Here is a 14,728-nt window from a genome sequence, read left to right as displayed (position 1 = left end):
CACACCAACTTAGTGAAAGGCACATTTGATAGATGCCTGAAGTACAAAGACAAAGGCCCACATGAAAATCACATCGTGCCTTCAAGCAGCTTACATTTCCACCAGAAGGGACAAATAAGTCAACACATAAATTCAAAGTAATTTCAGAGAATGTGCTAACAACTAGGGGGATCAGGAAGACCTTTCCAGAAGAGTGGCACATGAACTGAGCTTTGAAGGAAGCTAGAAATCTGATGAAGCTACGGTGAGAAAGAAGTATGTTCCGTGCATGGAGGTATATTTAGACTAAGTAGAGGTATGGTGGTAGGGGATAGAATTCTGAGTTTAGGGAACAGCAAGTAGCTCAGGGGAGTAATGTAAAATAAGTCTGGACAGATGGAATGAATCGTAAAACAGGAGTCAAAAACAGGTCAACGAACTTCAAATCTTTAAAAAATAATAGTGGTTTTCCATGGACTCTTACTGAGCACTCCCTGGTTAAGATAAAATGAAGGGAAATAGTAATCCCTTGGGTATTGAAAAGAATAAGCCTTGTCTTAGTTAGCTTCAAAATCCTTTGACATGGGTGGAGTGAGAGTTTGTGACTTATATAACAGACAGAGGCCAGCATTTCAGTTCCTAAAGTTCTAGCTAACTTCCTGGCAGTCTTCAGAGGATGATTCCTTAGGGTGTACTTGGTGTTGGTGTAGCCTGTACACTGTAGTCATAATTGTCTGCCAAGTGTACTGTTTTTATTGTTAGCAAATGTCACTCCACCCAAGTCAGGATTTTCAAAGATTCCTTGGATGAAAAGGAGCTTCTCATCTCTCCCTTTTTTTTTAAAGTATGTTATGACAGACATTTAGTCTGTTCCTCTAAAACATCTATGCAGTCCAACAAAATCCTTTAGAGCCCAAAGAATGACCTTAATTTATTTTTAAGATTTGATTTTCTTTTGATTTTTTTCCAAAAAAGTTTTATAGTCTTTGATAGGTTGGTAAATTAGGGTTCATGATTATGTATGGGTATTTGGTAACATCCAGTTAGGGACAAGGAAAGAATACTACTGATCTGACCTCTGTTTTAGAATGCCAATAACTGATAGGTCAGGTTGAGAGAAAAGTTGGAGAAAGCATAATTATTGCCACTCAAGCCAGCTTTTCCCCCTCTTCTGCACTAGAACCTTGGATTCCAACCTTGGAACAATCTTGAGCTCTGATTGACTAGTTTTCCCTTTATTTTGTCTGGATGCAAGCCTCTGGTTTATCTCTCTACCATATCCAGCTGGATATGCTACCCTCCATTTAAAGCTCCACTTTATCTGTGTGTTTTTCTTCCATTAGAATATAAACTCCTTGAGGACAGGGACTTACACTCCATTGTCTTTGTATCCCACCACTTAGCATATTACTGAGAACATGGCAAGGGCTTAAAAAATGTACTATCTACCTATACATCTTTCTACTGAAGTATGAGAATTAAATGGTAAATTAGATGTCTTGGGGAATAGACAAACGAAAGATAAAAAAGTCGGCAAGAGGTTTCTGTCAGAAACCATCTGAGAGTGTCTAAAAAGCAATGTAAAAAATGTCCTCCTTTATCCCACCTTCCTCCAAAAACCCCTACAGCTTTCTGCTTGTCCACCAATCTCTCTTCCTCTCCAGAAAACCTAGAAGGAACTAAAGAAAAAGAGGAAAACAGAGCACCAAAACCTAACTTGTGCCCTGCTTTCACTAGTCCTATATGGATGGTCTTTGGGAAAAATACCATCCTTCATTTCATTCCAAACAGAAGGCTTTGCCTATTTGAAGATGTGAAGCTTGGCATAACTAAAAGATTAACACCTGTTGTAACAGTTGTTCTTAACTTGTTTCCAGTGCATTACAGACATGCCAGTAATGGGAGAGTACAGAGGTAAGCCCCCCCAGAGGACTGACTGCCTCTAGAGATGAGGACACTAGATCCAGAATGGAATGCTTTTGGCTGGGAGAGTTCTGAAATCTGGCAGGAGGCCCTCTGCATTGTTATAAGAAGGGAGGCAGAGAGTTCAGTCAATATAATTCAGGAAAGTGCTAATGCATGGTTCCCTCTCCTAATCAATGCTCATGAGAGATATGATTAGTTTTCTCATCTATCAATAACCAATTATTGAGATTAAGGTTTTTCCTTTCTATTTCCTCATTCAGAAATAAACCCCTGTAAGTTATTTAACCCATCTTTGAAGGACATTGGTGGTAGCTTAGATTGCCCAAATCCTCTGGGTATGTGTTTTTTATCTTGGGTGGGACCCCACCCAACTTAAAAACCTTACAAAGAGAATCTAATCTAGGTGAATTCAGCCCTTTGTGTTCTATTCAGGCAGGTTTCTCCCTTTGTCTAGATTGCTTTAGGTAAAGTAGACTGGATAGAGGTGAGTATGAATGACATAATCAAAGTCCTGTCCCCTAACCCATCATTAGGATAGGCCCACCCCTCATTGTAATATTCATTCTCATTAATTGTTAACCAATCAGAGATGATTTCCACCTATCAGAACACCCATTAATCCAAGGGTAGATAAGCACTGATCACCCTCCATGACTCATTTTTGGTTTGTGAAAGCCAAATGACTATCATTTTATTATCTGCTAGCCATAATTAGCAAAGTTGATTATTAATTACCCAAAGATTACATCTCTTGGATTTTTCATATGTCATATTTATATTAGTATTTTAAGGTTTGCAAAACATTTTGTGTATTAGCACTCTTAAGTGCTACCTGCAGGTATTTCAGGCCCTATTTAGGTCCTTATTCTGTTACTCCTGAACTCTCATTTTCCCCTTTAATCTCCACCAGCCAAAACTAACAGTACAAAATCAAAATAATGGAAATGAATATTTTCTAAAATAAGTAAACATGAAAATGATGACAAATGGCAAAAACTCAAATCACCCATTCTCCCCCTCCCTCCAAATTCTCCTCAAACTCAAGTGAGGAAAAGTAGGAAGTCCAGCTTTCCCCTCCGCTTCACTGCTAAATCAGCATGGTGCATGATCTAGGGGGATGGTAAAAGGTTGGTAAGTAACTAGCCAATCTAGGGAATACTAAAGGCTCTGTGTCTCTACTGAATCAGTGAGTCTTCAGATTTTATACTCCTTGTCTTCAAGCATCTAGGGGATGGAGCTTCAAAGGGTTGATGAGGTGCCACCTACTCTAAAGTACAAAAATCTAGTACAGACTAGAATGGAAGAAGGCTTCAATGGTGGCCAAAAGGTTACTGTTAATGCCCAACAGCCTATTATCAGCATTGAGGAGGAGACCTCCATGTCTACCAACACTGATATGGTAGGTGGATGAAGATATAATAATCCAGAAACAGCCGTAGGCTCCATGGTCCTTTTCTCTCATCCATCATCAGTTCATGTCCTCTTAGCTGTGTGTAAATCTCCACATCTCATCTGATAGCTTCTCATTGGTTTCCTAGGTAACATCATCATCTGTTGAATTCTTCTACAGAATTATAGGGGACATAGTCCTGAAGAGAATATGGACTGTCCCAGCCAAGGATATAACCTCCCCACACACATATGCATATAAATGATTTCATGTAATCTGAACTTCAAAACAATCTTGTGAAATTGTGACTAATACTCTACTTACAGGTATTATGAAAGATGGAGAAACTGATGCTCCAAGATTTGATGTGATGCCAAGCCTAGCAATTTTTCCACTCTCCCATTCTGTCTCTCACACTGAGCATATGCTCCTGTATGATGCAGAATTCCTCCTAGATTCCTTACAGTAAATGGTATAAATGTAATGCATCTGAGAGAAAAAACTCAATTAACATTCAGGACACTTGAGTTTTTTAATTTGACTCCATGATGCTTTAATATTTTTTTAAATAAACAAATGAATGATAAACTTTCAGAGTAAGCTTGTACAGAACAGTTTCCTCATTTGTAAAATTATAAGGATAGAGTAAATGGCTTCAGAGTTTCTTCCTTTACATCTCTAATATTTTATGATTCTCCAAATCTACAATCCTATGATTCTAAGGTTTTGCCTTAGCTAAAAACAGGCAAACCAGTACCCACTTATAAAAAATGAAAATCAAAGAAAATGAATATTGTTTAAACCTCCCAGTTTATTATTTTCTGCTGGCTCAGGGTTGTTGACATAAATACCAAGAGTCATTTATTCCTTAACACATTTAAAAGAAAGAAATATACTGAAAAGAAAAGTTTTTTTTAACCTTGGGAATTTTTCTATAATTGAAATGGAATTTATATTTTAATTATGGTACTTACTATAATTGGAAATGTAGAGGGTAAAACTATTTTCTGAAAGACCAAGTTTCCTATTTTTCTTTTCACTGTAATATTTCAAGACAAAATGAAAAACCTTAGAGAACAAAAGACCGAAAGTGAATTTATACCCCCAGCATAAAAGAATTATTAGGATTTGGTCATTTGGTCAAAAACAGGATGGTGCCTGGACAGCATGCATTTCTTTTGCAGTTGCTATGTTCAGATATAAATAGTGGCAAATAAAAGATACCGAACTTCTCAAACATTGCGCATTTTGCTATTCATGTTTATTTTTAACTTGGAGGCTAAAACCCTCCAGTATCAAGTTCAACTGTATTTATCAGATATGTATTCTCCTTCCCTTAATTTTGTTACTAAATGTCTCCGCTTTGCCCTTTGCCCTCACATATCACCAATTTGACAGGACTCTACCATAGGCACACATTGAGAGAAGGGAGTTGATGAGATGACATTGACTTCCTCCTTGTTTCTTGAACAAGACTCTCCATCTCCCAACTCGATGTATTTGCAGTCACTCATACATTCCTGGAATGCTCTCCTTCCTCATCTTGGTCTCTTTGGATCCCCAGTTTCCCTTCAACTATCAGCTCAAATCTCACCTTTTCAAGACATCTTTCCCATCAAAATATCTTACAGGAAGTTTTTCTAATAAAGGTTCTATTTCTCAGATATATAGAGAACTGAGTCAAATTTATAAAAATAAGAGCTATAAATATTTTTGCATCTATAGGTCCTTTTCCTCCTTCTTTGATCTCTCAGGGATACAGATCTAGTAATGGTGTTGCTGGGTCAAAGAGTGTGTACAATTCTATAGTCTTTGAGGATTAGTTGATGAAAAATTCTTTCTCCTTCCAGAGATGGAAGTGATAAACTCTGAGTACAGAGTGAAGCACATTCTTTTTCATTTTATTTTTTCTTGATTTGGGGGTAGGGAGGGGAACATGGCTAATATGGAAATAAATTTTGCATGGTTTAACATGTATAGTGGATATCACATCTCAATGAAAGGGGAGAGGCTAGAGGGAGAGAGAGAATCTGGAGCTTAAAATTTAAAAAAATGAATATTATAAACAAATAAAATTTAGAAAAGAAACCTTTCCCACCCACCCACTTCTAGTGTCTTTCCTCTGAGATTTCCTCCAGTTTATCCTGTATATATTTTGCTAGGATAGAGCTGTTTGTATGCTGCTTGTGAGCTCATTGGGGGCAGGTATTGTGTTAGCCTTAGAACAATACCTGGAACATAATAAGCACTTAATAAATGCTTGTTGACTTGATCCCAGAAAATAGTATAAGGCAGGTACAAATGTCAATTGTTTTCTCTTAATATTCTGCATGCCCACAACTCCTGAATAGCTCTCAGATGTTCAAATTACTGAGGGGGTGGGGGGTGGGGAAAGAGCTTTATATGACTGCAAGAAGGGGTTTCACATTCCCCAACCCAATTAATGTAACTTACATTATGTTACATACCTTTATCAGGTGACAGCTTCTCTTAGATTGAATTTCAGAAACTATCCATCAAAGGTCTAAAATAAGTGGGAACAATTCCTAGACACCTGGATAAAATCCATCAAAGGTATAAACTTGATTAGAAAAATTCCTTAACCTATTTGGAAGGAGCACAATTATTTAAGCCATTGAGTAAAATGAGATGATGATACACTAAAAGTGAATTGGGATTGGTTGAAGTGAATCAGTAATGACTTGTGGCTTTAGATAAAACAGCAGTTCTAATGGCATGCTAGCCTAATGATGGAACAATCTAGCCATGCTCTTAAGAGGGAATCACTTAGGTGTAAGAGTAAGGGAAGAGAAGAATATGGCCATCTTTCCTCATCTTTGACTAGAAGAACACCTTTTGACCATCAAAGGGTCAGAAGACCTGAATTTATAATCTGTAGTAGAAGTAGTGTCTCAGGAACAGCAATGGCCTAAGAAAAGTCAGCTTCAGGACACCATGCATGGGTCCTGACCATTGAGGACCAGAAGAAAGCTACACATACCTTAAGAAAATTTCATGAGGATTAGACATGGTGTAAAAAGGACACCTTACCCGACCAGGAATTGTAGTTACTCCTTTACCACGAATCCCCTCTAAGCTTGATCCCACTTTCCCCTAGGCTTTGAAAGTACTCATGGGAAAATATATTCTAGACTTTTAGGAAGATGCATCAACTGTTATTATACTATCTCAGTAAATATCCTACATTAAAAGTCATCTAGCTGATGATAATTAACGGCAAGTATATGAGATGGGGGCATGTAATTGACAGGATTCAAAAACCACCTCCACCTGTCAGGGCTATGTCTAAAACCCCAAGGGGAACAAGAGCCCCTTTTGGAGACCCAGTCTGCCAGTGCTAGCATGAATTGGGAGAATGAGTCCAGACAGAGTACTATACAACTAAGAGAGAACCTTAGAAGGTTATGAGTACTCTAGGTCAGTCACTTGCCTTCAGACAGATCTGAATCTGAGCTCTTCCATAAGACTTTCCTTAAATATAAGATGAGTGAGATTCTACAGCTATGTGTCTCTGAACCCTCATGTAGCAGGATGCTATTTTCAAGAAGCCAGGCTGTAGCCGCAATATATCCCTATCTCCATTATGTTCTATAAGTTTGTCCTGCTATCTAATCCTCCCATTACAATTTAAACTCATTTCCCTTGGATAGGAAGTTGGAGGGAGGTATTCAAAGAATGTAAAAATATCTATTAAATACCCACACGTGATATTTACCTGAATTTTATATGAATTTGCTTGAAGATTATAGAGTTCTTAAGTCCCTTCTCTGTTTTTTAGCTGTTATTAATTATTGCTCTTATACTAATGAAGCAGATTCTGTGGGCTAGAAGACTAAGCCGAAAACAATAAGATGTGATCCCTACAGCTTTATTTTTCCTAAAACTTCAATTTTATTGTGCTACCCCTACTTAGAACGGAAAAGGTCTCCATTACCTGTAAAATAGACATCAAATTCCTTAACCTGGCATCCCAAGAGCCTCCCCATGGTTGTCCAACTTATCTTCCCAATCTAATCTTCCACAGTTCCCCAATATGAACCCTCAGCAACAGCCAGGCTAGTCAATTGCCACTGCCTTCCAAACATAGCTGCCATCATATCCTTGCCTATACCATTCCCTCTGCCAAGAATGTCCTTCCCACTCCTCTCCACCTTTTCAGATGCTACCTTTCCTCCAGACCCTCGTTTAATTCCCATCTCCTACATGAAACCTCCCTGGATCAGTCCCACCCCCATTCACTGGACTAACTCCAATGAATCCTAGCATTTCCTTATATGTTCATACACTAAAATAGCTAAGGAATGGTGAATGGTGTTAATTATGTTCTCCCTTGACTTCTGCCATAAAGTTGTGACTTCTTGTCCAAACTTGACCTTTCTAAAAATAATTTTCAAGAACCACTTCCCACTTTCATGTTACTTGAATCAAAGACCCTAAAGATGTTTGGTAATGCGCTGGAATTGATTAGGGATCCTTGCCACTTAGCATCACTTGGACTCTATAGGAAATTTGTCACATACATAACTTGTTACTCAGAGAGGAGTACAAAAGTTGATGGAAATTCCTTCTACAACTACTATTTTACGTATTGTACAACAGAATGCCTTGGAGAAAAAAAGTGCAGTTGTCCCCATAATCTTTCATTATGGTAGCCAGGTTGCTCAGTAAGGCTCCAGGCCTTGTGGTCTATTGTTTCACCTCCCTGCTCTGGAGTCAGGAAGATCCAAGTTCAAATCCAGCCTCAGAAACTTACTAGCTGTGAGACTCTGGTCAAGTCACTTAAATTCTGTTTGCCTCAATGTCTCTAACTTAAATGGGGATTATAAATGAAGATTATATATCTGTCTTCTAGGTTTATTGGGAGATCAAATGAGATATTTGTAAAGAACTTAGCACAGTGTCTAATAAATGTTTATTCTGTTTCATCCAACATAATAAACTAGATCCTTAGGTAGTGTAACTCCATACAGAGGATCATAGATTGAAAGCTGGAAAGGGGTGTGAGATGACAAAAATCAGGGCAGGGGTGTGAGATGACAGTCCTAGCAGTCAATGTTTTGAACAAATAAGAAATAGATCCTTTCTCTAGTGTCAAGAGACTTAAAGTATAAGAAGCCACCTGGGGAAAAAATGATTCCAACTCTCTCTTTTATAGATGAGGAAGCTGAGACTGAAAGAGGCAAAGTGACTTGCAAAAATTTGTTTTTCTTTAAAGATTTTCTTAAAACAAAAACCCATCATCTCAGCAGATACTTTCTGCATTTCCTTTGAAGATATTTTCCAGAGAGATTTTTTTATGGTGACAGTTTCATTTTTAGCATCCCAGTTTCCTTGGTTCCAGGACAGTGGAAGACTGATGAAAGGCTGAGTAGTATTATCCACTCACTGAGAAACTGACTGAGTGATGCATACCTTGTCTGGATTAAAAGAACATGGCATTCTTCATGCCATTCATTTGCGGAAGATAATGCCCCTGCCTGCAATAGCTCACCACTATTACATCTAAATTATACTTGGCTTTTAAGGGTAGTCTGTTACTCTCCAGCGAGACCCATCTTCTCCCTGACCCCACTGGGGTCACCATGTAAACATACCTTATTGAAGTTCAACCCCTTTCCTCCCTAGTCATTGAACCCCCAAATTTCAGAAATGGAAGGGAGCATAAAAGCCATTGAGTCTCATCTCTACCTAAATAAGAAGAACCCTATGCTAGGAGGAATATCAGATTGTAGACTATGTAGACTGGGCTGAAAGGTTTTCATCTATTCTTGAGACTTAATCAGCTGAGTGCCCTGAAGACTCAGATCATTAATGCTGCATCCTGATCACATGAGTACAAAAACGGTGCTGAGCATCAGTTCTTCCCTGGTGCTTGGCTAGAGAACTATTATAAGCAACTCAGAGGCACAGGAGCTGTGTTTGGATGAATCAAAGTGGTATCCTTGGTGACTAACTGCCCTTACTATGGCGAATTGAATCTTTTTTTGGTTATCTGTTAGATCAACTATGAGTATCTCATTTCATTCCAATCTTGACCTAGACTATTAAGAGACTGCCCCGAATCGTGCTTTTTTCTTTCTTTCTTTTTTTCTTTTTTAACAACAAACCCCCTCTGCAACATACCTGATAAGTGAAAACTCCAATGTGGAGGAAGCCACAATTGCCCAAGGGAACACATTCTGCTTTTGGAGCACCCCAATTATCATCAAGTCTTTCCCTATATCAAGCTTAAGTTTGCATCTTTGAAATATCCCTAATTCTACGTATAATCAATAGCAAATTGCTTACTGTCTCAGGGAAGGGGCAGGTGAGGGAGAGAGAAAGAAAATTTGAAACTCAATTTTTTAAAAAAATGAATGATAAAAATCATCTTTTCATGTAACTGGGGGGAAAATAAAATATATATTAAAAAAAAGAAATCCCCAAAGAGCTACTCCATGATTTTAATTTGTGAATGAAGAAGTAGGCTATATTTTCAATTGTAGATGTGATTTTTTTAAGCAAATATTAACAAGTTTTATTTGAGAGCTAGACTCAGCTCCTCTTTCAAAATAACTACCCATTACTTGTGATGAAAAATTCTTAATTAAAAACAAAAAGGAAATATTCTTAGTTCTATTTTCTGGAATCAAGCAGAACAGCTTTAATCCACTTCATATGGCATGATCTTCACCATTCCTGCTGCCTTCCTCTGAATATTCTGCAGGTAATAACAATAGCAATGATTATGTATACACATACATGTTTACACATGTGTCCGTGTGCATACATGTACATGTGTGTGATATGTGCATGTGTGTGTATATACATAGAGACAGCTGGTGACATAGAGGGTAGAAGGAAGAGCCTGGAATCAGGGAGACCTGAGTTCAGGTCATGTCTTAGACATATACTGGCTATGTGGCCTTGGGCAAGTCACTTAATCTCTGTCTGTCTCAGTTTCCTTGTCTGTAAAATGGGGGTAATAATAGCACCTACCTTGCAGAGCTGTTGAGAAGGTCAAGTGAAATAATATTTGTACATTACTTAGCACAATGCCTGGAACATAGTAGGCACTATGTAAATGCTTATTTCCTTCCCCTAATTAATAAATCAATCAATGTCTTTCCTAAAATGTGATACCCAGAACTGACTATAATATCTCAGTTAAATTACGAACAGAGCCAAATACAACAGGACCATCAGCTTGCTAGTACTGGACACTATCTCTTTTAATGCAACCTAACATTACATCAGCTTTCTGGGCTACTGTATCATATTATTGTCTCATGATTAGCTTGCAATCTATTAAAACCCCTAGATATGTCCCAGATGAAAGGTTGTGTAGTCAAATCTTCTCTGACTTGGGCTTATCAACTGTTGTCCAACTCTACGTCCCTGGTTTTTCATTTGTAAAGTTGATTTTTTGAACCCAAGGATAAGGTATTACATTTATCCCCATGAAATTTCATCTAAATTGATTTGACCCATTGTCCCAGACTGTTAAGATCTAAATTTGTCATCCAACAAGTTAGCTATTTCTCTCTTGTTTGTGTCATCAGCAAACTGAATGAGACTATCATCTGTGCCTTTATAAAAGTCATTGATAAAAACATTGAACAGAATGAGTCAAGAAAAGATGCCTAGACCAATCCACTGGAAACCTCCTCTTCAATTATCCAGGAATGATTTATGATTATACTTTGTGTCTGGCCGTTTAACCAGTTCTGATTTCATCGAACTGTATTGTCATCAAGCCCATATCACTCCATTTTTCTACAAAAAACTTGAACAATTTTGTCAAAGGCATCACTGAAATCTGGGTAAATGATGTCAGTAGCAGTCTTTTGCTCTCCCAGTATATTAATCCTGTAAAAAAAAAATGAAACAATGTTAGTTTGACATAATCTTTTCTTGATGAAACCATATTGGCACTTTGTGATTGCTGCTTCCTTTTCTAAATTTTTCACTGATCATCCATTTAATGATGCACTCTAGAATTTTGCCAGGAATCATTCCATTGACCTATTGTTTGCGGATTCCATCCTCTTCCTTTTTTTGAGTAATGGGGTAACATTTTCCCTTTTCTAATCCCTTAGTATTTCTCTAGTTCTCCACAATCTTTCAGATATCTCTGATAATAGCCAAAAAACCTATCTGCTAGATATTTATGGAAACATACTTTTAGATGACCTAAATTGATCAAAAGAAGCTAGGCTCTCTCTCCAAACTTACTTTGGGTTTCAACTCCCTATTAGTCATTTTTGTTTTGTCTTTTCCTCCCCAAGTTTCCACTGGCAGAAGAAAAAGAAAGGAGTAAAATAAGAGTTGAGCAGTTTTGTATTCTCACTGTCATCAGTTGTAATTATTCCCATCCATCCCTAAAAGAACCTCTATCCTTTCCCCACTATATGGCTTTGAAAATAAATACCATTCCAACCCATGTTGTTGTCCTTAGCTTTTGTTACCACCGTTAGTGCTTTCTGAGAGTTAGCGCTGTTAATGTGATTACTACAGGACCATTCTATGTTTTTACACCCATCTTCTGTAACCTTCCGTTGCCTCATTTTCTGCATGTCTTTTAAATCTAAGTTGGTTGATAAGTCCACATTAGTCTCCATAAATGCTCCTTTTATCTTTTCCATCAGAATTGTTTTTGTTCTATATGTTCAGAATTTCAGTCTTAGTAGAGTTTTCAATCCCTCTTGGACTATTCATACCCAGAAGAATTTTAGGTTCTGGAATTCTACTGCTCTATCCTTTCACTGAACCCTTTGAAATTTAGTCTCCCAAGATCAAGGGGGCATGTCAGACTGTTCCTGGTTCCCTTCTCCTTTCCTATCACAAATTCCAACATGGAGTCATCATTTGTCTTCAACTTACACATCATTTCTACCCAAGTAGATGATTTATCTTTGTTGGTAAAAATCAAATTCAGATTCAGAATTGGATCTTGACAGATTTTTTCCTATTTTCCATCTGTTTCTTTGTCCTGCATCCAGTTTCATCTTTAAATATTCTCAAGATAATCTGACTTAATTGGCCTTCCTGCCAAGCCTTCCATATTCTTGTTTTTCCCTCATCTTCTTCTCTCCATCTTATGGGATCATACTGCATATACTCTCACTCCTAAAACTTTTACAAATGAGTTGATTTCCTAAACTCTTTTGCCCTTCGCTGCCATCTATATATGATCAAATGAGATAGTAGCTGACATGTATATGGTGCTCTGTGTATTCCAGGCATGTAGTAAGCCCTTTACAATGATCTCGTTTGATTCTCATAACAACCCTGTGAGGTAAGTGCTATTTTTATATCACTCCCCATTTTACAGATGAGAAAACTGAAGCAGACAGAAGTTAAGTGACTTGTCCAGGGTCACATAGCTAGTATATGTCTGAGGCCTGATTTGAACTCAGGTTTTTCTGAGTCCAGGTCTGATCACCTAAATACTACTTTTAAAATATTTTGATGTTTTAACAACATTGCATATCTAGCATGCCTTTATATAATAGCATCCTATATCATAATAAAATATATTTTAGAAGTCATGATTAAAGCATTTCATTATTATATATTCCTACAAGCCAGCACAGAAAATATCTTCAATTTCATCAATGTGGAAACTATCCCCAACAAAACTGAAAATCATCCATCTATGATTTAGTAAGCTTTAGAAGAGTGCCTGTTATAAGTAGGTTAAAGAATCTTCCCAGAATCTGGCAGCTAATGTCATTTGATTAGAACACAGTGGGATAAGCAACCAAGATATTCCTGACTCCACATCCAGAATACTATCTACTACACCATGCTGCCTTTATGCGTATCTTAATGATGGAAAAGAAAGGGAAATTCCATAACATTTCAGCATAATATTATTGTTAGCTTTAACACTCTGCATCTCCTACTTTGCCTGGTTTCAACTCCAGGGAAAGTACCCCATAATCTCATCTCCATGATGCTAACTGAAGCCTTGAATGACACCCCCTCTCACAAAGCTTCCTCTTCCCTCTGATTGGAGGTCTAGGGAGTAGAGTCCCAAACTCCTCCCAATGCCTTCCTTTATAGAGGGCAGAAACAGGACTTTTTGGTTCACTCAACTCTGCATCTGTTGTTCTGCCTTGCTGCAACTCCACAAAACAAGATAACCCCAGACTGGCCAGCCCCAGGGTATCTCTGCCTCCTTTTCTCTGGTGTCCATCCTCATTAGCCTGTAAGCAACTTGAGGGCAAGGACTGTCTTTTTATTCATTGTATCCCCAGTGCTTAGCACAATGTCTACCATAGTAGGCACTTGAATGTTTATTGGATTGGATTGCGATAGGAACCAGATTTGTCACATTGGTTTAACAGTAACAATAATCATAAATATCCTATTATAGTTTCATCCACATTAATATCTTTTCTTTGCACAAATAATAATTCCAAGTTGCTAGGAACTTACCATCTAAGGTTATCTTTTACCTACTTTATACTTATCTTGTATAGCTCTGTGTGTGTGTGTGATGGCTTTACCATTCAAATGCAAAACAAATTCCAATTGCATGTAAAAACTATTTTAAACATTCATTTTTAAAAAATTTTGAGTTCCAAGTTCTCTCCCTCACTCCCTGCTGTCCCCCACTCTTTGAGAAGCTAAGCATGCCTTCATATACTTTGTACATACGGAGTCATAAAACATATTTCTATATTAGTTATGTTGTGAAAGAAAATAGGCAAAAATGAAAAAATAAAGTTTTTTTTTAAGTATGCTTTGATCTGCATTCAGACTTCATCAGTTTATTATAAGTCCTTCAGAATTGTCTTCAGTCTTTGTACTGCTGAGAATAGCTAAGTCCTTCATAGTGGATCATTGTACAATATTGCTGTTGCTGTGTACAATGTTTTCCCGGTTCTTCTCACTTCACTTTTTTTCAGTTCATGTAAGACTTTCTAGGTTTTTCTAAAACCATCCTGCTCATCATTTCTTTTATCACAATAATATCCCATCACAATTATATACCATAACTTGTTTAGCTATTCCCCGGTTGATGGGTATCCCCTCAATTTCCAATTATTTGCCATCACAAAAAGAGACATTATAAGTATTTTTGCACATATAGGTCCTTTTCCCTTTTTTAAAAAATCTGTTTGGGATATAGACCTAATAGTAGTATTGCTGGGTAAAAGAGTATACACAATTTGATTGCCCTTTGGCCAATTTGCTCTCCAGATTGCTGTCCAGAATGGTTAGATCACTTCACAACTCCACTAACAGTACATTACTGTCCCAACTTTCCCACATCCCCTCCAACGTTTGTCTTTTTCCTTTTCTATCACATTAAACAATCTAATAGGCATGAGGTGGTATCTCAGAGTTTCATAGTTGATTTCATTTGCGCTTCTCTAGTTAACAGTGATTCAGAACATTGTTTTTATATGACTATAGATAGCT

The sequence above is a fragment of the Notamacropus eugenii genome, chromosome 1 (assembly GCF_028372415.1).
Source record: "Notamacropus eugenii isolate mMacEug1 chromosome 1, mMacEug1.pri_v2, whole genome shotgun sequence".
In the NCBI taxonomy this organism is placed as follows: Eukaryota; Metazoa; Chordata; class Mammalia; order Diprotodontia; family Macropodidae; genus Notamacropus; species Notamacropus eugenii.
The sequence above is the reverse complement of the archived record's forward strand: the minus strand, read 5'-3'. Positions refer to the sequence as shown.